This window comes from Rhinolophus ferrumequinum, chromosome 9 (genome assembly GCF_004115265.2).
Source record: "Rhinolophus ferrumequinum isolate MPI-CBG mRhiFer1 chromosome 9, mRhiFer1_v1.p, whole genome shotgun sequence".
Lineage (NCBI taxonomy): Eukaryota > Metazoa > Chordata > Mammalia > Chiroptera > Rhinolophidae > Rhinolophus > Rhinolophus ferrumequinum.
In genome coordinates, this window is record NC_046292.1 from 6138744 (window position 1) to 6161483 (window position 22740).

A 22740-nucleotide genomic window follows, 5' to 3' on the forward strand; every position below is an offset into this window, starting at 1 on the left:
TACTCTTTTCAACTCGTAGAACTGAAACTCTGTCTCCATTTAAATATAACTCTCCATTCCTCGCCCCCACCCAGCCCCTGGTAGTCACTGTTCTACTTTCTGTCTCTGAATTTGACTATTCTTGGTACCTCATATAAGTGGAATCATACAGCCCTCGTCTTTCTGTGACTGGCTCATTTCACTTCGCGTAATGTCCTCAAGGTTCACTCACGTTGTGTCAGAATTGACTGACTTTCTAAGGCTGGGTAGTCCATTGTACATACATATCACATTTTGCCTATCCATTCATCCATTGATGGACATTCAAGCTGCTTCCACCTTTTGGCTCTTGTGAACAAATATCTGTTTGAGACCCTGCTTTCAATTTTTTTGGGTCTATACCCGGAAGTGGAATTGTTGGGTCATATGATAGTTCTATACTTTTAGTTCTTTGAGGATCGCCGTACTGTTTTCCATCGCAGCTGTACCATTTTATATTCCCACCAATAGTGTGCAGAGGTTTCGGTTACTCCACATCCTCGCCAACATCTGTTATTTTCTAGGGCTTTTAATTTTTTTCATAAACCTTTTATTGAAGGGTAATATATCCCAAATAGTCCCATACCTTCCTGCCTGCCCAGGCATATATATGTATACATTGTTATTAAAATAAGCTCACTCTTCCTGTTCTGCCCTGCTCTTCTCACTGAATGCATGTGGAGTTGCCCCCAGGCTCCAGTGTGGTTCTAGCTGGCTATTTTTTTTTGCTGTGTAATGGTTCATGGTGCAGACGTACCAGACAGGACCACCTGATCAATCTTCTGCCAATGGCACTGTACTTAATTTGAAGTGGCAGCAAACGGCATCAGCTCTGTAATAACCACCCTGTACACATATCCTTGGTACGGGTGCTTTCATTCCTGTGGGCCCAACCTCAGGAGGGGAGTTGCTGGGTCGATCGCCAGTTGGATTTCCTAAACCTTCACGGATTCACGAGTCCACCAGCCGTGTGGCACACGCTTTCTGCCCTCCCCGCCAGCAGTAGGCGCTGTCTCTGTATTGACTATGTGGAAATCTGGGGGGTGCAAGTGAGAGCTTATTATTATTGAATTTTGTGTTTCTCTGTTTACCAGGGAGGCTGGCCATCTTTTTTCTCTTATTTACTTTTCTTCTGAATTGCCTGTTCATGTCCTCTGTCCACTATTGTGCAATAAAAGGACCAGAAGCAAATGTGACAAACTGTTGACAGCTATTCATTTTAGGTGTTGAAAATATGAGTCTCCTTTGTGCATTTGTGAATTACATATTTTCAAAATGAAAAAAAAAAAAAAGAAAAAAACGAAATGAGAGTGTTTTAGGAAGATTGGCCGGGGTCAGAGATGCTGTGGGCAGGGAGACCAGTTTGGAGACTCTTGCAGTCCTAGCCTTGCAGGTAACAATAACTTGAACAGTGAAAATGGGGCCATATTTGGGCAGTTATGGGGGGATTTATACCATTTGGTGATAATGTGGGAAGCCAAGAAGAGGAGGAATCCAGGGAGAAGAGGGGTTTGAATCTGGGTGAGCAACCAGGAGGATGAGGACAGAATTTGCAGAGATGTAGAGGCTGGGAGGGGTCTCTGGGTGGGGGCGGTGTGTGAGTGGGGGGCAGGGTTGCCATAAGAGTGATGCCGTTGGGTGGCTGTGTCAAATTCAAGGGCAGATGTTCCCTGGAGCCACGAGAGCAGAGGAGCCCGTGGAAGGAGGGACCCTTGAGAACATCTGTGTGCAAGAGGGCAGGAGGAAGAACTAGCAAAGGAGCTGGGCTGGGAGCCTTGCAGACAGAGCGAGGCGCCCAGTGTTTCAAGGTCGAGGACATGGTCAAGATTTTCAAATGCGGTTGGGAGGGAGAGAAGATGCTGTTTTAGGCTGTTCGATTTATCGATTAGGAGGTTATGACCTTGGAAGAGCACTTTCCCTAAAGTGGTCGTGGCCTGAAGCCCGCTTGCTGGGTTCTGCAGCCTGAGTGCCTGGAGGGTGACAGAAGCCACAGGAAGTGTAGGTGTCTGCAGGAGAGGGCGTTGGGTCCACGGGGCGGCCCTGTGGCATTCTGCCTTGGTTTCAGTACTCTTCACCAGTGAGCATGGATTGAGCTGCTCCTGTGGGCTGTGTAAGGCACCAGCCACCCGCGGTGTCCAAGAGGGGCCTGGCAGGTTCATGGTCCATGCTGGCGTCCGCCAGAAGCTGCCTTCCTCCTGAGAACCTCGAGGACCTCAGCCTCCCCTGTTCAGTGCTTGTTCCTAGAGCAGCCCCAAGGGACCAGTGGAGACATGAGTCATTTCCTGGACAGCAACCTGTCCCAGCGTCTTAGCCATTTTGGGCTCGGCCTTTCATAAATGTCTCTTCTTTTTCAAGCCCACTTCTATTTCTTGCCAGTTCTGTCCCCTTGTCAGGTTTGTGACGCACCTGCAGTGTGAAATAGCAGGTGAGTAGCCCAAAAACCTTGACCTGGAAGCAGCCCGTGAATATTCAAGTTTTCTCTTACTCTAAACGAAAGGAAGGGAAGTTGGCAAAGAGGCCTAAGGAGCCCGTTAGCCAAGTAAATGGTGACCTTCTTCTTCTGCTGAGGCTGATTTCCCTCGCCGGCATGGCTCCTGGGAAAACGGCCCCAGGTATGGCCAACCTGGCTGTTGTTTGGCTTAAAGATGCAGAAGGGGCACGGCTGGCCCGGCATCTCGCATTGCTCAGCCTTTGCTTCAGTAGCATCAGGATCGAGGGACCCCTCTGTCATCACTTCATTCTTCTGTGCCTCAGGTTTTTCTTCCTTATTTTCATCTAAAAGGAAGCATTTTTTAATTGTGGTAAAATCCACATACAATGGACCGTTTTAGCCATTTTTAGGGGTACAGTGGAGTGGCATGAAGTACCTTCACATTGTGCCACCATCACCACCATCCAGCTCCAGAACTTCCTCATCTTCCCAAACCGGAACTCTGGCCCCACCGGACACCAGCTCCCCGTCTCAGTTCCTGGCAGCCTCCATCCCACTCCCACTCTCTCTTATTTTGACTCCCGTAGCTTCTGCATATGAGTGGAGTCAAACCGTATTTGTCCTCTTGTGACCGGCTTAATTCACTGACCTTAATAATGTCCTCAAGGGTCGTCCATGTTGTAGCATGTGTCAGAATGTCCTTCTTTTTTACGACTGATACTCCACTGTGTGGATGGCCCACATTTTGCTTATCCATTCATCTGTCGATGGACACCTGGGCTGCTTCTGCCTTTTGGCGATTACAAATAATGCTGCTGCAAACCAACGGGTGTGCACATGTCTGTTCGAGACCCTGCTTTGATTCTTTGGGGTATATACCCAGAAGTAAATGGCTGGATCGTATGGTAGTTTTATGTTTAAATGTTTTGAGGATTTGCCATACTACGGATCACGGCACCCACACCATTTTACAAAATGAAGCACTTTTATTGGGTGATCTCTGTGCTTTTAAAAGAGGGTAGTGGTTCTCTGGTTCTGTGGTCAGTAGCTAAAAGGTGACCTTTGGAGTTAAGATCTGACCACGTGAGCGTCATGTAACTGTAATAATTACAGCCACCACCTAACGCCTTCACACATGTAAACGGCACAGTGCCCCAGAGTGCCCGGCGTAGTGAGGGCTGTGTAAGCGTCCAGTGTCGTTTGAGGACCTGCTATGGGCTGGGACCTGTTGGCCTCCGTGTGTATCCATCGTCGCCGGCCATTCTCTCAGCATGCTTGCAGAGTAGGCATTTGTTACCCTTGTTGTTTCCGCAGGTGAAAAATTAGCGATGCGTTCTCACACTGTTGGTTCGAAGTGGTGTTTCTTGGGTTGTCAACACGTGTCACAATTTCTGTGTACATCAAGGACAATTTTTAATTCTTTCCTCCTGGCTCTTAACCTACCTTCCCAAAGTGAAAGAAGGAAAGAATGGAGGGAGGGAGGGAGAGGAAGTTTTCCGTGTTTTCTGACAGCGTTCAAGGAAGGGTTTGGGGGGGGTGGTGGGTAGGAGGTCACCCCTTTGGCCAGAGTCCCCTCCCCACATCGGTGGCTGTGTTTTATGGAACCACTGCCTTCCTCATGGCGGTTTTCATTAAGCAGTGCAAATGTAGCTACTCCATGTACAGAGGACATTAGCTTTCCATTTAGAGTGCTTTCTGGTACCGTCCAGGGGCTGGATGAACTTGTGGAGGAGCCTTTCTGATCTGTCACCGCCCCAGCTGGTCCCCATGCCTGCGACTCCCTGTCGTGGCATTGAAGACCCTTGCCGTCTGGCTCCAGCCTGTCTCTCTCATTATTGCCCTAAATACTCCTGGCATTCTAATCAGTTGACCACCCTCCAGTTCCTAAGTGGCCCTCCCCAGCTGTGATTGTGAGGTGTCTCACCTGCCTGCTTCCACCCTCGGCTCATCTCTTATTGAAATCTCAGCCCCTGGTCAGGATCCCTGAAAGGGCACCCCCCCCCCAATCCCACCTATCCTCCACCCCACCCCCAACCCCCATCAGCATCCTGCTTCTACCCTAACTCTTTGAAGGCACTCATCCTCTCCTGTGGGGCTGTGGCTCCCAGTATCTTGTTTACCTCAGTCTCCCCACTCACCCCAGGCCATGGGGCAGGCTGTTGCATTTGCTGAACAGATCGTTAGTGGTTAAAAAAGACAAAGGCTGTGTCAGGAAGCTTTTTACTTTTTCCTTCACCATGTGAGGAGAAAGACCACAAGGAGAAGGCCAGTTTGTGGATTTTTAAGCAGAAAGCACCACTGAGTGACTTCTTCCTTGGCTGGGCTCCTGTGTGATAAGCAGCAGGAGTCACCTTGCCCAGGTGGTCCTCCAGGGGAGGATGGAAAAAGGGGGACTCCAAGGAGAGTCTGGAGTCTTGGCCCAGGGATTCTTGGCCCCTCTGTTCCCCCTCTGAGATCAAGGTCCACACCTGAAAGTCTGGAAGAAACGGCATCTCCATTGAGTCAAATTTGAGGGGGGTGGGAGGGAGACTTTCTGGTAGCTTCTGTCTGATTATCCTAGAAATGCTCCATTTTAATCCCCAGCATGTCAGAGTCAGGGTCTGAGACTCTGACTCCCAATATTAACTCCTGCAGCTCAACTCCCCCAAAAGAACAGTTCTCTGCGACTGGGGCAGAGAGGTGGGTCCCCCAGGTCCCTCTGGGACAATCAGGGACGCCACCTGGCAGGGCAGGGGGACTGGGGGTTTGGCTCCTGATTCTCAGGTGAGCCAAGCCTTTGCCTCCAAAGGAACTGATTTTTTTTTTTTTTAAAGGAGATCCCTCAAGGTGCCCGGCCCACCCAATGGAGCTGCCATTGCCGCTGTGGCTGCGACTGGTGCCCTCCCCAGGCAGGTACCTCACACCTTCCAGGGCTACTGTACAGCCCTGAAGCGCTGCTCTGCCTGGTCATGAGGTTGTTGACTTGTTTTAGCTTCAAGACCTCCCCAGTTTGGAGATAGGAAACCCTCTTTGGGGGCGGGCAGAGGTGTGCCCCAACCTCCTTCCCTGCACCTCAGCTCCTGTTATGAGAGCTGAGTCTTTTGCCCTGATCAGGGAAGGGTCCCCCGCTGGGCAGCCACTCCGTGGGCAGCTCCCACTCAGAGCTTCAGCCTCGCCCTCCAGATGGGGATGCTGCAGCCACCTGGGGCCCCCCTCTGACTTTTGTTGAGGCTATGGGGCCTCCGTCCTCCCGCCTCCCATTCCTTCTGCTTCTGTTCCAGCCTCATTCCCCCTCTCTCCTCTCTCTCTCTCTCTCTCTCTCTCTCTCTCTCTCTCTCTCTCTCTCTTCCCCCACTGCGTGGCCCATGAAGCCAGGGTGGGCTCTTCTAGCCTGAGACCAGCATGACTTCGGTAAGACAGGGGAGAACTGGCCTGTGTAAGAGACAGGTATTCTGGTGGCTCCCCGTTTGTCGGGCATTTGCACCGGCTGCTACATTCCCTGTCCAAGGTCAGCAGTCTGTCCCCAACAAAGGCTGAGGTGGGAGGGGGATGCTCCCCTTCCCAGTGAGGGAGCAGGGAAGAGAGATGGCTGAATTGGTGTCAGGAAGACATGAAGGGCTTAGGTATAAACCCAGTGGGGGAGGGGCAGAAAAGCCTCTCCCTGCATGTGCCCCTCCCCCACCTGGGGGAGACCTGGATACAGGGGTGAAGAGGTGTCATTCAGCTCTTCGGGCCTCCCTCTGGTTTCTGCTCATGGGGACCTGGGACCTAGCCAAGGCCCCTGCATAGGAGAGACCATTCCCAGGGAGGGGGTGCACAGCTGCCTGGAGGCTCCAGGTCTGCTCTGATGGGGCAGTTGGGGATCAGTGCCCAGGACAGCCCCGGGGGGATAGCCGTGGCCTGGGTGCGGTCCTGGCAGATCACCCAGCAGCCCCCACTGGAGCCTGGTGAGCAGGGCATCTTATTTGCTGGGGAGTTTCTGTTCATGACAAGTTGCTTGGGGACAGGAAAGCTGGTCATAACTGGAAGGGGTACTTGAAGGAAGCTAAGGAAACAGTGCTGTCCTCAGTCTGCCCTGCAGTCCTGGCTGGGGTTCAGGCTAGGTTTACGGGACAGCACCTCCACTCCTGCCAGGCTGGGCCCACCTGTTGTTTTGAAAACTTAGTGGCTACTGAAATGGGGGGCAGCGTCCACCGTACTCTTGCGTTGGCCTGGCTTCCTCTGACTTCCAGCCTCGCTTCTCTAGGTTTCCCTGCGTGGGCTGGAGGGAGGGTCCCTGGGTCTCAGGCAGGCAGAGCAGCAGGAGGAAGGGAACAGTTACAAATGGCCTTCCACTGGGCCCGCAGCCTCCCTTCTGGAGGGCTGTTAAAAACCAGCCGGCGGCCGGCTGAATACCGTGTAATTGTCCCCAGCAGTGAGGAGCCAGTCCACAGAGGAGCAGGAGCGGCTCCAGGCTTTGTTATGCCTTCTGTGTTCTCCCGGCCAGTGGTAACCAAGGGCTGCTTCCCCTTTGGTGACGGTGGAGCTCACTCAGGCCAGGGCTAATCCAGCCCCAGCCAGGGAGGCCTGGGGGACCCGGCAGGGCCCAGCCACAGACAAGGAGGGTACCCTGCTCCTGGGGTACCGGCTGCTGCCTTCACTCCTTTCAGTTCCCCCCTCATCTGAGGACCATGGGCTTCTCCCCTGCACTTTCCCCAGGCACTGGCCCGAAACATTCCAGGACTCTGGATACGCTGGTATGTTTCTGGGAGACCATGATCTCGGGCCGGGCTGTGGACCTCAGCCAGGATGCTACTTGGGGCTATGAGTGGCCGTGTTCTATACTCTGGCAGGACCCAGGGTCCTGAGGTAATTTGAAGGGAGGTTTGGGAGGGAGAAGGAGACATGCTGTGAAACAGCTTCGGTCGTGGCTGGGGAAGGCGGTGTGGCCGAGAGGCCCAGGACAGATCTTGGGTGGACGGGGGTTCTGGTCTGTGGGGTTGTTTGAAGTGAAAGGAGCAGCGTTACGACAGGTGTGGCCATGAAAAAGCATGAGGCTCCTGGGAATAGCAAGGCTGGCTTGGCTCAGTGGCAAATCAGGGATATTTGGAGGATCAGAGAGAGCTGAGGAGAGCTTGTAAGGAGGTTGGAGGGGGGCAGAGGGGAGCCCCTACCGAACTGTGAGCAGAGGAGGGCCCTGGATGTGGCATTGCCGTAACTTTGGTCTTCCCAGACCCCGAGCGACGTCGGCCTTTTAGAGGGTCTGGGCCAGGGAGTCCACAGCCCGTTCTCTGCGTCCCCACTCTTGTGGGTCTGGCAGAAGGACGGGGCCCTGACAGGCTCTGCCCATCACTTCTGTTAAACTGGTCGCTTCTAGGTTTGGTTTGTTAGGAGTCAGTTATGTTTAAGGACTGGCTTCCTGGAGAGGGATGGACACTCCTCTGTTTCTTTCTAACGCGTGTTTCCTCCAGCCCTTGACCATGGGGAGGACTCACATTCACACCCCCCACTGAGCACACAGGTCACCTGGGCATCTGGCTACAGTGCCGTTTGGAGGCAATCAGCTGGGGAGGGGCCTGGGACTCTGCATTTCCAACAAGCTCCCAGGCGATGCCCAAGCTGGGTCTGGGGGCCGCCCTGGGCATAACCAGATGCAGGCGGCGCAGGGTGATTGACAGCTTCTCAAGGAAGGAGTTGGACTGCTTCACATGCAGGATCTCAGTCGTGTCTGGTTTTCCGTTTGGGGGCCTGCAGAGGGGGTGCTGTCAATCAAAAGAGGTGGGATATCTGGGTAGGGGGCTGGGACATGGCGTGTGGGGACCGCCCGAGCTCCGCTGTCGGACTTTCACACGGATTCCTTCCATCAGCCCAGCTGCTGATACTATTAAACCTCAGTGATTCATTGTACTGCGTTTCAAGGGAAGGCGTTGTGTTACGAAAACGTGGGTCCCAGCGGCTTGTTTTGTTGGCAGGTCTTGCTGCCTCAGCAGAAAAGAGGCGCTTTTGATATGGGAACGGAAACTTGGGACCGCAGTTAGAAATACTCAGTGTGCTTGGCGGGTGGGACAGGACCTGTGGTCTTGCTCCAGTGATGGAAACGCACTGCCTGGGGCTGGCTGCAGCACGTGGGGGCTGCGAGGGGTCCCCACACCTGGGTCTGTGGTCTGAGCCGCCAGCGGCTGTGACAAGGCAGGCCTCCTTTGACATTGAGGACTGTGGGACATGTCCTCTGCTCCCCATTTTGCCTGTGACGGTAACATGGTTTCATTTTATGGCAAGTCACGCTTGCAGAGGAAATTCCGTTGTGAACATGGTCTGTGTGATGTAGCAGGGCAGCCCTCCCGAGGCGAGCACGTGAAGTGTGCATTTGTAGCTCCCTCTTGTACTGAGGATGGGGGTGGGGGTCCTGGTGTGGCTCGAATGGCTGGTCCTGGGCCAGCATATGGTTCCCAATTCGGGCTGACAAGCTTGCTGGACAGCAAGCGCCTTCATTCTTCTTCCTCCTCCCTTGGTCCTGATTGCCATCCTGGACTAGCCCGTTAAAGGGATATTGGGCCAATTTCCCTTCTTTCCACTTCCCCTTTCTTCATGTTGTGTTCTCATATGTGATAAGTGGGACAGGCACCCCAGATCCGAGTTACTTTCCCGAGAAACTTCTCTGGACGTGTTTGCCCCAGCCACCTGGTCTCGGAGAGCACAGAGGTGTGGCAGCCCCACCCCTCCCCACCTAGGACCCCACAGACCCACCGCCACAGTTGTCACCCCGTTCCTGGAGCAGACACAGTGGAGGACATGGGGGAGGCACCAAGGAGACTCTCTCAGAGGCAGGCAAAACCACCGCTAACCTTGGGTGTCAGCGGCACCCCAGGGCTTCCCGGGGAGGCCCCCCTCTGTCACCAGTAAAGAGCTGGGGAGAGTCACGGACAACCGTGTTTGTGGAGTGTGCTGAGTTTGGGCTGGGGAGTGGGTGTCAGGGTTTCCATGGCTGTGTTCCTCCCCTGGGGAGCTACCCAGGACCCCCTTCTTGAGGAGCCCTCCTTCCCTTCCTTCCTCCCTTCTCCTCAGACCACTGAACGATGCATCCATCGCCAGTGTTGGCTCCTTAGTAACTGCTAAGCTTTCCATGGGCTCCTCATTTAACCCTGAAAGCCAACTGATGAGGTTAAACTGCCATCACTCCCATTTCAGTGGGTGAGGAACCTGTGGCTCAGAGAGGTTAGAGAACTTGCCCAAGGTTGCCCAGCTTGTGGAGCTGAAGTTGAGGCCCAGGCAGCCCAATTCCAGACTTCATGTGTCTTCTCCATCTTTGTAGACACTTAGTAAATGGGTCACCCTCGATCGACCCTGTTTCAGCTCCAAGAAGTCTTAGATAGAGGCAGCTGGGCTACTTGGATGAGGATCTGAAAGGGTGGGCTGGGCCCTCGGGTCATTATAGTCTACCCACATTTTGCAGGAACTGGATTTTCCCCCCAGTGTATTCGATATTGATGTAGTTTAGCGATGTCTACCAAACTCACAAGAGACTGATGTATAAACCTGAGGTAACTGGGTCACACACAGTAAGGAGTAGGATAGTCAAGTATGCTAAAGATTTGTGTTCGCCTCTGAAAGCAGCAAATGGGAGGCCCAGAACCAGAGCTCAGGGAAACAGACGAGTGGTCCCCATGACTTGCACCTCAAGTTTTATAGCCCAACATCTCCTGTCATCAGTGGGATTGACCTAGAGTCCTTGGGCCTATGGATTAGGCCGCCATCTTCCCAGACTCTCTGTCTGTGTCCTCACTCGCTGTCACCTTTCTTAAGCAACCCATTCCTTAGACAGGCATGACGTTATTGAATGGGTTATAGCTAGTTTGGTTACACTCTGGATCCTACCGCTCCTGCCACCCCCAGCCCAAGATGCATCCTTGCACGGACTCCCTAGCTGGTCGCCCTGCTTCCACTCTGGCTGCCAGCACCTCTTCTCAATGCAGCAGCCTAGAGGGATTCTGTTGGAACGGAAGGCAGACTGTGGCCTCTGCCTGCTCAAAGTCCTCTCTGCTACTTTCTCATCACACTGAAGACGAAATCCAGAGTGCTTCTGTGGCCACGGGGCCTGGTGTGCCTGCCTCTGCATGCTCTCATCCTGTCTGTCTCCTTCCACAGCCTCTCTCTCCTCTGCTCCAGCCACTTGGCCTTTGTTGTCCCAACATGCCACTTGTGCTCCCACCTCCGGGCATTTGCACATCCTGTACCCTCTGCCCAGAATGCTCTTCCCCTTGAATAGTCTCATGCTTTTCTTCCTCCCTGCATCCGGGTCTCTATTCACATGTCACTGTATCAGAGAAGCCTTGCCTTACCCCTCTCCCATCAGTTGTTTTGTCCTCACTAGTCGGCTTCATTTTTCTCTGACACTTTCTACTCATTCATTCAATGGTTGTTTATTGAGCACCTACTATGTTTCAGGCTCTGTTCTAGGCATTGGGGCTACCACAGTGAATACAACAGACAAAAATCTCTGCCCTTGAAGTGTGCATTAATTGTTCAAATGATTGTGAATCTGTTTCCCCTAGTAGACTGTAAGCTCCACGAGGGTAACAAGTTCTACCTGCATATAGTAGGTGCCTAATAAATGTTTATGGAATGAATTACAGCCCTAAGGCACCTGATGCTCATCAGGGGAATTTTTACCTGATCCTCTCAGGTTGGATCACGTCTGCAGGCGACTGACTACCCTGTCGATTCTGTGAGTTCTGACTGGTTTCCACTGAGGGGAGATGCTTTCTGGCAGTGTGGGCGTGACACCATCCTACTTTCCTAAACCCCGACCGTGTGTAGCCCACAGATTTGAGTCACCCGCTTTGTTGAGGTTCTCAGGGACTAAGGAACAAAGAAGGGGTCTTGGGAAGCCCATGCTAGCCCATGAGGGCCTAGCAGGCACTTGTGGGACGGGTGAGTAAGCGATTCAGATTTATTAAGCACCTACTATACACACATAGGCCTTGAGCATGGCCCTTCTTGGCCAGCTTTCCGTATTTTACACGAGTGAGCCTGGCCAGAAAGAGCCTGTGGGAGTTGGTGGCCCCTGGCGTGAGAAACGTGGGTCTCTCCAGGTCTGTGCGTGACAGTCTTGGTGAGAACGCAGAAACAGCCCATGTGAACAGGTTTCTGTGTAACAGCAGGTCCAGTCACACTGTGCGTTAGCCTGGCCAAAGCCCCGTGCTGTGGCATCGTAGCTGGCAGGCGGGCACCACCACTGTGGACAGAGGGAGCAAGCAGGACCTGAAGGCTGCGGTGGTTTCCCGCTACCACCAAGTAGGGCCTTGGGGTGTTTACCTGCTCCGGGAAACTGCAGGCCCTGGGAATCCTAGCATGTTTCTCTCTCCTCCTCCTGCCCTGTTCCCAGAGTGGGGAGCGTGCAGGCGCGTGACCTGCCATGACATCGGTTCTTCCATGTCCTCACCCTCAGACCAGTGGCGCTCGTGCGTGTTGGCCATCCCCTCCCACACCACATTTTGGGTGCGGGCGTGGAGATGCAGACACGCATTCCTGATTCCTCCAGAGAAACGTGATCTACAGGTGCCGTCTCAAGGCAGCGGGGTTGCCAAACCACAGCTCTGCACTGTTTCTTCTGGAGGAAAGAAAAGGGGGGTGGGGGTGGGGAGCAGAGAACTGGGTTGCAGCGACTCAGCTCTGGAAAGTCTATTCCCCACACGTGAAAATCGTTAGCCGTGTCCCTGTGTGTGACCCAGGCTAACAGGCCTGGCGCTGCCCGCCGGGCCTCAGCAAGCAAGCTCTGCGCTTCTCTCTGCCCTGCAGCCCCTGACCACACCCACCACCTGCCAGATGGGTTTTAGAGAGGTGGGCATTTTTTCATCCATTTAGGATTTTTTATTTGTTGAGGTGAAATTCATATAATATAACATTAACCTTTTTAAAGAGTACGGGTTCAGTGGCTTTTAGTACATTCACTATGTACAACCACCTCTGTCTACTCGTAGTTCCAAAACATTTTTATCCCCCCTAAACGAGGGATAACCCCATTAGCAGTGCCATTTCTCCCTTCCCTGGCAATCACCAATGTGCCTCCTGTCTATGGATTTACCTATTCTGGTTATTTCATATAAATGGGATCACGCAGTATGTGACCTTTTTTTATCGGGCTTCTTTCACTCAGCATAAAGTATTTGAGGATCACCCACATTGTAGCATGGGTCAACCCTTTGTTCCTTTTTACAGCTGAGGAATATTCCATTGTATGTGTATTCCGCAATTCACTTGTCCATTCATCCACTGATGGACATTTAGGTTCATCCATTTATGTTTTTTGCAACAATAATGAAACAATGGTAAGGACATTTGAAAGAAAGGGAAACTCATTTGCTCATCACTCTGGACGCAGACATTTCTCTGGGTTCCTTTTCACTACTTTTCCTACATGTGCCTGTATAATTTTTTTCTAGATTTCACTCTCAGGGCAGATATAATTGTGTCCTTCGTTACAGATAGCATACCTTTTTCCTTGCCCCTGGTACTGCGATCCTTCCAGCTAGCACCTTTGATGGCTGGAATACTCCACAGATATGCTGGCTGGGGAGGCCACTTCCTGCCTCCCTGCCTTGTTCCTCACATGACCAGCTGGTGCCATGGGAACCTGGCATCCAGACCCTTCTGCTTGCCTGGAAGTTTGGCATTAATTTATTCGCTGCCTTTAGACTTGCTGAGGCCCTCCCTTGTGGAGTCGTCAGCCCAGGTGTTCAGGACTTTCCAGGTTGACAGGATCGGAGGACGAAGGCCAGCAGCATAGATGAGGAAGTTCCTGCAGGGCATTGTGGCTTCAAAAGTATGTGTAAGTCCTTTTTGCACCAACTGGCCTGTGCGGCCCCGAGATTTACCTCTCCCTTGGCATCCTGTTGAGTTCCGGGAAACCCCACACAGAGAGTGGTGATGAGGTTGCACTGGGAGACACACTGCCCGATTCCTTTTAGAATCCTTTCCAAGTTCATTGCCTGCAGTCCATTCCAGGCCCGTTTGCAAAACCTCCAGTCCAACGAGCTATGAAGGCACTCCCGAGCACCGTTGGCCCATCACGGTCAGTTGGAAAATCAGGAAGTCTGATGGTGGGTTACTTCAATGTTCGATTTTCTTCTATGAAAAAAGGACAGTGGGGTGGTGGTGGGGTGCGGAGGTCCAAGAGTTGGAGAGGTGGCCGTGAACTAAATGAAAAGAAACTGCTCTAGGGACATCCTGTTACGGAGAAATTCTTAACTCCCCACACGTGACCGTGTTTCAGTCAAACAACCTAGATGTCCATCTGTAAGAGAAAGTTACAAAAATTATGATAATCGAATATTGTGCAGCTACAAACACATAAAACTGACGTCGGCGCTCATGTGTCGTGACTTGGGAAAAGCAAACTGGGGAGTAGTTGGTGTTGTGGATCCTTTCCCCTAAGTGTCTTTCCCGTATCTGTACTTGTATATGCACCAGATTGGAAGCAGGGGGCGTTTTCATTTATACTTCATACATTTCTGCATTGAGATTTTTGTGAGCATGTATAACATTTGAAATATTTAAAATCAAGATAGAACAAGAAGTTTTCAACATGGTGGTTATCAATCCAAGCCTGGCAGCTCTCACTTAATATGGATTTGTGATGCCAAATGTTCATCTGCGGTTCCTGTAAACCAGCCGTGTCCTAATTCCCTGAAGGGCTTATTAGAATGCAGACCGCTGGGCCCCACCCCACAGTGTCTGATTCAGTAGGTCAGGGTGCGGCCCTAACAGATGACGCTGATCTGCTGGTCTGGGGACCCCACTTTGAGAACCACTCCTGTGAACCTAATTACAGGAGAGCATCCCACTAGCCTCTTCCCCCTGTAAAAAGCTTATGGGACTTCTGCCCCTGCTTGGACCTAAGGGGTTGTTTAATTTGGGGTTTTGAGGTTAATTTGAGGTTGAGGCAGCTTGGCTGGATCTGTGGCCTCACGTGGGGCTTCCTGCCTCCCCACCCTCATCCCCGCCTGGTGGAAGGATGCCTGCAGGTCTCACCACTCCCAAGACGCCCCTCCAAGATGGGGCCGGGTGCCTTGGGCCACCCTGTGAGGCCTTCACCCAGCGCCTGCCTGGGCATTCCCTGGCCGAGTGCTCTCCTAAACTCAGATTGTTTAGGTGTCTTCTAGTGTATTAAGCACCTAGTGTGTGTGTTTGATGCTGTGTTGAGCTCTTTAGCTACACAGCTCCACGCTAAAATCATGAACGCCGCCCTTCCCTCCTCTGACACTCCCAGGGGGTTTGAGAGCATCACCTGGGTCTGCAGTGGGGAGGAGCAGACCCGCCCTCTCTAACTCTTGCATCTCTCTGTGAGCCGGTTCCTCCCAAGGCCTAGATCTCTGCCTCATCTTCCTCCTGCTCCTTCTCCCTGGAGGGACGTAGGGTGACCTAAGGGACCACTCTCAGAGCTGACCTTTCCCAGTTGGCAAATCCCCCTGGAAGAAGCCAGAGTGTCACCTGCTCCCACTCAGACCTCCAGGCCCCAAAGCCTGGGCTGGGTCAGACTTCTGTTCCTGGGGGCCGCCCCGATGGAGGTGAGCAGCGGGCAGGCCTCCTCTCAGGCCAGTGGGCTCCGGAGTGAGTGCTGGGCCTCCTGACAGAATCCTTGTTACCCTGTGGTGGCTCCTCTGGGTGCCCACCTCAGGGAAGGTGAGCCATACTTTCCCTAGGGCCAGAGTGAGCTCACTAGGGCCACCCAGTCCACCCGGGGGCGGGGGGGGGGTGGTGGTGCGGCTGCAGGCTTCTGCCCCCAGCTAGGTAGGGGCCAGGAAGGACCAGAGTCCCCGAGCCTTAACCCGTGGCTCCCATGGGCTCTCCCCATGGAGGTGGGCGTGGCTCTGCTCTCTACCCTGCCCCCTACCTGCCCCCTCTGTGGACCGTCCCAGCTCCTACATGGAGCAGCAGGCCCCAGCTTGATGGACGCCCAACCCCAGGCTGGGCGATGTTGGGGGTCCCCAATCTGCCACTGTCTTGGTACGCTTTCAGGAAGGTCACTGTGTGTCATTGTGTGTCACTGAGGTTCCTCCAAGAACAGGGCTTTTCTGAACCGAGCACACGTCGTTGTTGTCACAACCTTGACTAGGCTGCAGCCGTGACTCTTTATTTTAATTTTCAGTCTCTGTATGAATGTAATGCTGATTTCCCAGGGTCAGGGCTCAACTGATTCGAGCCCTTTCTGAAAGTGCCGTGAGTAATCTGGGTCCTTCCGTAGGTGTTTATGGCAGGTGCATTTTTGGTCTTTTGAGGTCAGAGGCTAGAGCTCTGGACCGTGTGGGATTTTCTCTCCAAAATCACTTGTCAGAACTTTCCAGAAGGGTCCAATACTTTCTGTAGAGTCTAGGGGCAGAGACTTACTTTCATATCCCTGCTTGAGCAAGAATGCAGCTTTCCTGGGCTTTCTTTCCCAGGCATCTCTCCTCAAGTGAGCAGGTGGAATGGGGTGGAGGATTGTGACCACGTGGCCCTCACCCTGCTGTTGGTGGCTCCTTTGCCAGGAGCTCCATGGTCTGGCTTGCATAGAGTACACCCTGAGCACTCCCACACCCAAGCATGTTGTGGAGTCCTGGCTCACAGGAGCACGAAACCCTAATTAGTAGGCAGAGCCGGGCAGCCGCTCAGCCAGCTGCAGAGGTCGCGTTTTGCTGTAATACCAGATTGCTGGGGGCATGCTTCTCTTGCAAAATCCTGGGCTGCAACCACGATATGTGATGTGTGAGGCGGGGAGGGGGAGGGAGGGAGCTTATTTGATCTTCAGGTGAAAGGAGGCTTTATAAATAGGTCACCTGGTTCCACATCCTGAATTTCATTCTTTCCCCTGTCTTGGGTCAAAACAATGGTTTACTGTTCTGGGGTCAGTAGGACGCACTGAGGGGGAACCGAGCTGAAAGGAGGTGAGTGTGTGTCTGCTGCTCTCTGGTGGCCTCATCTGTGTGTCCCCTACCCCCACCTCTCTTCCATCCATTTGTCACCCATCACCTTGGATGTGTCTCCAACACAGCATACTGCTCCTCCAATGAACTTTCTCTTAAACAACAAAAGGGTAATTTTTAGTACGGATGGGGCTCCAAAGCGAACTGATCGAGAAGTGCTTTTTTGGAAGGCGGAACTGCAGAGCTGCGGCTTTAATCCGCGGGACAGCATGGACTGCCACGCAGGTGCTGAGCCTGCTGTCCCAATCTGAGCCCAAGGTTAACATTCTTGCCCCTCTCCGGTCACTGCCCTCACCCCAGGTCCTCCTTGCTTGCAGGCCCTTGCAGACTGCCGTACAGCCGTGGCTGGGTTTCGGGTTTCCCCACAGAACACTTGTTCATTTCTTGTTTGGGGCCAGCGGAGACAGCTCCCCCAATCCTACTGGGCAAATTAAAATTTGTGATTTAGAAACAGTGTAATCGGAAGTCTTAGGATAAATTACTATAAAAATAATGTCCCTCTTTGGGATGGCCCCAGAACTCTAGCTGGAAATATTGTCCTTTACATGGCCCCCTGTCGACTCTGGATTCTCGATGTGTATCTTGGCGGGTAAATTAAACACATATCTTGTGCCTGCTTAAAAGAAGTGACGTGTGGAGAGCCTTGAGGAATTGCTTTGGGACAACTTATTCTTGTGAATGTAGTATGTTACACCAATATTTTTCAGCCTTTTATTCTTTTTCGTGTGCTTAAAAATAATTTTCATTACAAAAGTAATACATGCATTTTTTAAAAAGTTTCAATTCAAAATGTGTTGAAAGTGAACAGTCTTTCTTCTCACCCCGCCGTCCAGGATTAACCATTGTGAAAGGTTTGGTGGTTTATTCTTCTGAGACCTCTCTCTTATGCCTGCAAACAGATAAATGTGCACAGATAGAATCTTTTTAAATTCCATTCTTATAGAAATGGAATCACGCTCTGTGTATTGTTCTCCAATTTGCTTTTTAAAATGTAATAGCATCATGTTACCCTTGATGTTAAGTCAGTACATCTGAGTGACTGCCTTCTCTGGCTGGAGTTTATGGTTCAGGGAGTGTCTTTGTCCACGTGTCCCTGTGCAAGGCTATAGGGTTTCCTAGACCCCGGAAGAACGGCCGGTGGGCAGTCGCTGGGTGTGTTACACCTGGATGGCACCTGCACACTGAGAAGCGTGTCCCAGTTTGGGAGTCTGTGTGTGGGTCTCGGACGCACATCCACACCTGTACAGGAGTGGCCTTCTCCCCAATCCTCTCATTTCTCTCAGCCCTTTTTAACCCTACGCATCCCACGTCGCTTGTCCCCTCTCCCTGATTGTGCTGTGCCAGCATCACTTTGCTCCGTGCCTTGTGTCGGTGAAAAGAGTGGGTGTATCCAGCAGGCATTCTCCACCCACATGTGCCCCGAAGACACGGCTAGGGGTGTGCCCATGCCCTCCCCATTCAGAGAGAATCGCCCCCTGAGATCATTAAAGACCTGGTCCAGGTCTCGGACCCCCACGCAGTGAGCTCGGGGATGCTCTGACGCCACCCACCGTCTAGGGATCAGCGTCCAGTTCTGGGCTTCCGTCCCTGTGCATCTCCCCATTCTGCACCTGGCTGCCTCTTTACCTGAGGGTGCAGAGGAGCCCACTGGAGGAACCTGAGAAACTAGAGGGAAGTTGGTTTGTGAGGTTCTGCTCTTCCCTCCTACGAAGAGCTATGACCCCAGCAAACCCTCTTGAAGCAGACCTTTGCGATGGAAGCATTGATCTCCGGGCTCCGGGCTGAGACCACCTTCGTTCTCTATCTCCGTCAGCAGTGGGAGGAGGAGGAGGCTTTGGGATGCTCGTCCACTTAGAGCCCCAGGGCCCACCTGGAATGCCACACAGATAGGCGGTTCTGGTGGGTGCAGGGACGCCGGGTGGGAGGCTTTGCCAGTAGAGGGTCCGAGAGGCATCCCCTTTTGCAGTGAACCATGTGCTGCGAGGTGGTGTGTGTGGCATTAGTGTGATGGTCATCTCAGTAGGATGAAAGGGGTCCAACCATGGGGCTTAATGGAATCTGGCCTGATAGCGGACGTCCGTTCCCCTCTGTCCTGGGGCTTTCGATCTCATCTACTCTACTGTAAGTAAATGCAAAATCGCTAAGACTTGCCAAGCTTCTGGTGTGTGTGTGTGTGTGTGTGTGTGTGTGTGTGTGTGTGTGTACACCTGTGCACACACTCATGTCCTTCTGTGTCCGTCTTCAAGGTAAGATGAGTCAGTGTACAGGGCCAGTGAGCGGCACAAGTGTCCCTGCGTGTGGCTGTGATTCCTGCCTCCTGTCCACTGTGTGATTCTCTCCACCACCCAACCCAGCCCTGTAGTGCATGAGACGGGATACGCAACCATGTGTTTGGCTTTGATATTGGGGTCAGGTCCTCTTCTCTTTGTCCCCTTGGCGTGCTGGGGCCAGTGCTTTGCCAGGCGGGGACAGGGTGTGAGTGGGAGGAGGGACCTGGCCGAGCTGTGAGCAGAGGAACAGCAGGAAGTGGAGCGTGAAGAGTGAGGCCTTAGAAGCACACTCAGTCTCAGTGTCCCCACCACAACTGCTCATCGACCTGGGACAGGGAGCGGTAGTATGGTCATGTGGTGGTGGCGGTTTGCCTGCCATTTGAGGGGAGGAGGCTGTCCACGTGGCGATTTCGGGGTGCCTTTCACCGCACACACTGGCTCTGACACAGGTTCTAGAACCTAGACCCCAACTAATATGCAGTTCTGTTGTGATTCACATGCTCGGGCGGTTGTGTACAGAATGTCCTTTCTCATGTACAGAATGTCATTTCTCGTGTACAGAATGTCCTTTCTCATGTCTGCTTCCCAACCTACCCTTTGACGGCTATTTATTTCCTTTGACTCTTTTTAATCTGATTTTACCTGTAGAAAAATGGTGCTAGGAGCTCCCGACCCAGAACAACGGCCATCTCCCGTCAGAAGAATAGTCCTGCAGTCAGAGCTCCTTTGAACATATTAAGCACATGTGTGTGGGGGGAGTGTGCACGTACATATTCATATGTACACATGTGTTCTTACTCCTGGCTGAAATTCTCATCCTGATGCATTTGAGCATGTTGACGAGGGTAGCACCCCACCCTCCGAGTATGTGAATCCCCTGCCCCCATCCCGGGAGCCCTGGGCCCTGCTCCCGCTGGCCTTCTCCCTCTCACCCCTTCTCCAGGCGCGACATTGGTCTTGGGCAAGGACAAGGTGCTGGAACCCTGTTTGCGACAACCTGCCCTGCAGCCCCAAAGACTGAGGACAGTGGGAACCATATGTTATTTGGGTGATCAGAGGTGGGTGGGGCAGGAAGGGTACAAAGCAGGAATTTGTCTGTCTGGACGGTTGACTTGAGACAGCCATGAGGAGGGACGGGCGGATACAGTCTTGGGGACACCATGCTAAAGTGCAAATGTGCTTTTTGGGAATGAGAACTCCACCGAGGGAATGACGGCAGCCGTCAGCCAGGGCACTGTCTGGACGTGCACGCTCTGTCCCGCTCAGTAGCCTGGATGCCGCAGCTGCCGGTGCCAGAGGGTGTGTGCACGTGTGTGTGTGTGTGTGTGTGTGTGTGTGTGTGTGTGTGTGTGCGCCTCGCTACGTGTGGCTGGTGGGTAGTGGTGGCAGCAGCAGGACAGCTCTGTCACCAACGGTCACTAGCTCTGTTCCAGCCCTGCAGGGCAATACTAGGACACACCCTTCACACCCTCTGTGGCTTTGCTTCTTCTCGTGGGGACAAGGGCTGGGTCCTCTGACCTGGTGGAGACTCACCAAGACCTTGCTGAGCCATCCCATGCCCTGACACTCTTGTGGTAGCTCTGGGCCCTGCGAGGCCTGGGCATCTGCATTTGCCTCTCAGAATAGCTGGAAAGGAGCCTGGTCCCAGAGCCAGGGCCTGTACTGCTTCTCTCATTTTGTACCTGAGGTGTGGTGCCCACTGGGGACACCCTCCTTGGCTCAGTGTTAATAGGAGAAGCATAGACCAAACCAGTATCTCTGTCAGTCGTCTCCCTTGGGTGATGCAACCTGCCTCCTGGCTCCATGTCCAGGTGTTTTGGCGATAGTGTCAGCAGTTTTGCATGGTTTTAGAACAGGGGTCAGCAAACTATGGCTCCTAGAGCAAATCTGGCCCACTGTTTTTGTAAATAAAGTTTTATTGGAACATAGCCACGTCTATTTGTTTACATGTTGTCTGGAAAGCCTAGAATAGTTACTGTCTGACCCCTTACAGGGCAAGTTTGCCAACCCCTGGCTTAGAAGGGACCTTAAACTTGATCTGTTCTAGCTCGACTGTCGAAGCACGTGGATTTTGGCCCAAAGACAACGTCCATCTGTAGGACCAGGTGCAGTGACCAGGAAGACAGCTAACAGTGATCTTTGTTCAGTGTATGGAGCACGGTCTAGAAAATAAAAGCAAAAACAAAAGTGAAAATGCCGGTTGACCGGGTCCTCTCGGGAACACTGTCTGGGTTCAGTCTCAGGTACATGCGGGACACCCATCTTCTAGAGGAACAAACAGAAGCTTGGAAAGCTAAGGGCCGGTCCTAGGGAGGGCCAGCATTTTGGTGCACGGGTTTCCCCCCACCCTCCGGATTGGAAGCCCCAAGAGCAGGGCTGGCTGACGAGAGCAGGATGGAGATGAGCCCAGAGGAAGTGCCCTGCCCGGCAGCAGTCCCCAAGACGGGGCTAGTGGGACTCCTGGGTACTACGTAGAAGGGCTGATCACATTCAAAAATAGAGGGAAGGAGGGGGGCAGCTGGATAGTTTCAGTGACCCTGCACAGCAGGGAGGTGGCTAGGTGTGGACAGCAGGAAGGTGACAAGAAGGAAGTGTTGGCTTTAACCATGGCCTTGACACAGGGTGGAGACCAGAAGGTGACAGGTGAGTCAGGAGAGGCCCTAGGGTTGCCATGGCAACTGACCACCTAGGAGGTGATTTAGATGGCAGGGTGGCCCCGGAATAGCAGAGTAGGTAGCCCATGTCCCCTGGTTAGGACCTGGGGTGCCCTTGTGTAGAAGTCACCCTGTGATGCTGCAGGCACCTTTACCTGCCCTCCCTCCACTCAAGGTCATGTGGTCCAGGTGCCAGAAGGGGCCCTCCCTCTCAGGTGTTCCCAACATGGGGGCCCAGTAGGGTAGGAGCTTAGCACAAGGGCCATTTACGTGGACTTGCTTGGCACCCGGACTCGGAGGCCGTGGAGTCTCAGAACGGGAAGAGCTTGTGGAGCTGGTCTGGACAGATGGCCCACCCCTGTGAGGTTACGCTCTTTTGTGATCACCCGTTCCGAGGCTGGACTGACCTTGCTGCCATGAGACAGCCCTTCCCACATCTGTCACATGCCTTCCTACTGCAGCCATCACAGCATTCCATCTTCAGCAGAGATGAAGTGCAGGGAGGGCCCTTAGTCTAACTCAGGGGTTGGTCGGCTATAGACCTGCCTGTTCTTGTCAGTAAAGTTTTATTGGAACTCAACCCTGCTCATTTATTTATGCACGGCATGTGGCTGCTTTTGAGCTACAAGGCAGAGCGGATTAGGTGCACGGACACGGGCCAGTCCACAGAGTGTAAAACATTTACTGTCTGGCCCTTTATGGAAAAAGCCTGGGGATGCCCGGTCTAGCTCAAGTAGGAGTTGTATGTGTCCAGGCCCAGGTTTGCTGGCCTGAGAGCTCCCTCCCTCTCTCCATTTCTCACGCCCACCCCATCGCCCCTTCCCCTTGCTCCACCTTGGACTTGTCCTCTCCTCCCTCCCTCCCACCCTCCGTTACGGTCCTTCTCCATGTACCCATTTCTCTCCAAGTATTTTCAGTTACTGTGTTGGGAGGACTTCTCCCCACCGCCTTCCCTTCCCACAGTCCTCCTGCCCAGCTCTCCACCCCTGCCCCGCCTCCTCCTCACTTTTCTCACCTGTTGCCATGGGTCCAGTGGGGGTGGGTGGGGTCTTCCATGCCTTGAGATTCCGGGAGAGAGTCCTTCTTGCTCTGACAGTAGAGCCAACAAAAGGGCAGTGGCAGCTTTGTTCCAAGAAGCAGTAAAATGAACTCTCTTAGGAAGTTAATTTTCTCCTCGTCCTCCCAGAGAGCTGACCTGTGTCCCCACTGGGGCTTGTACAGCGTGGTCTCTGGGCACCAGCCAGAAGGAGGTGTCCAGACAGAGATGGGTATAAATGCTTCTGACTCTGAGAACCGCCTCGGACCAGCCTTCCCCCAGCTCAGAAATATGCTCAAATGGAGGTTGGGGAGGCGGGAAAGAGGGGGTTCAGGGAAGGCTGCAGCCAGGCTGGCCAGTCTCTGCCATTATCAGGACTACGTTTTCACACCGACACTCAGGCTCTCCCTGC

General features: G+C 53.1%; 1 protein-coding gene across 3 annotated transcripts in view; it reads left to right on the forward strand.

Moving 5' to 3' along the window:
* Positions 1–22740, forward strand: part of SPSB1 (splA/ryanodine receptor domain and SOCS box containing 1) — a 63714-nt gene that overhangs the window by 29024 nt on the left and 11950 nt on the right. The window contains exon 1 of one of the 3 annotated variants that reach the window (XM_033115679.1): positions 6942–7164. The exons of the other annotated variants lie outside the window; for them this stretch is intronic. The gene's annotated coding sequence lies outside the window, so the exon portion shown is untranslated. Of the gene's footprint in view, positions 1–6941; positions 7165–22740 lie in introns of those variants that run through there. 3 annotated transcript variants of the gene reach the window in all.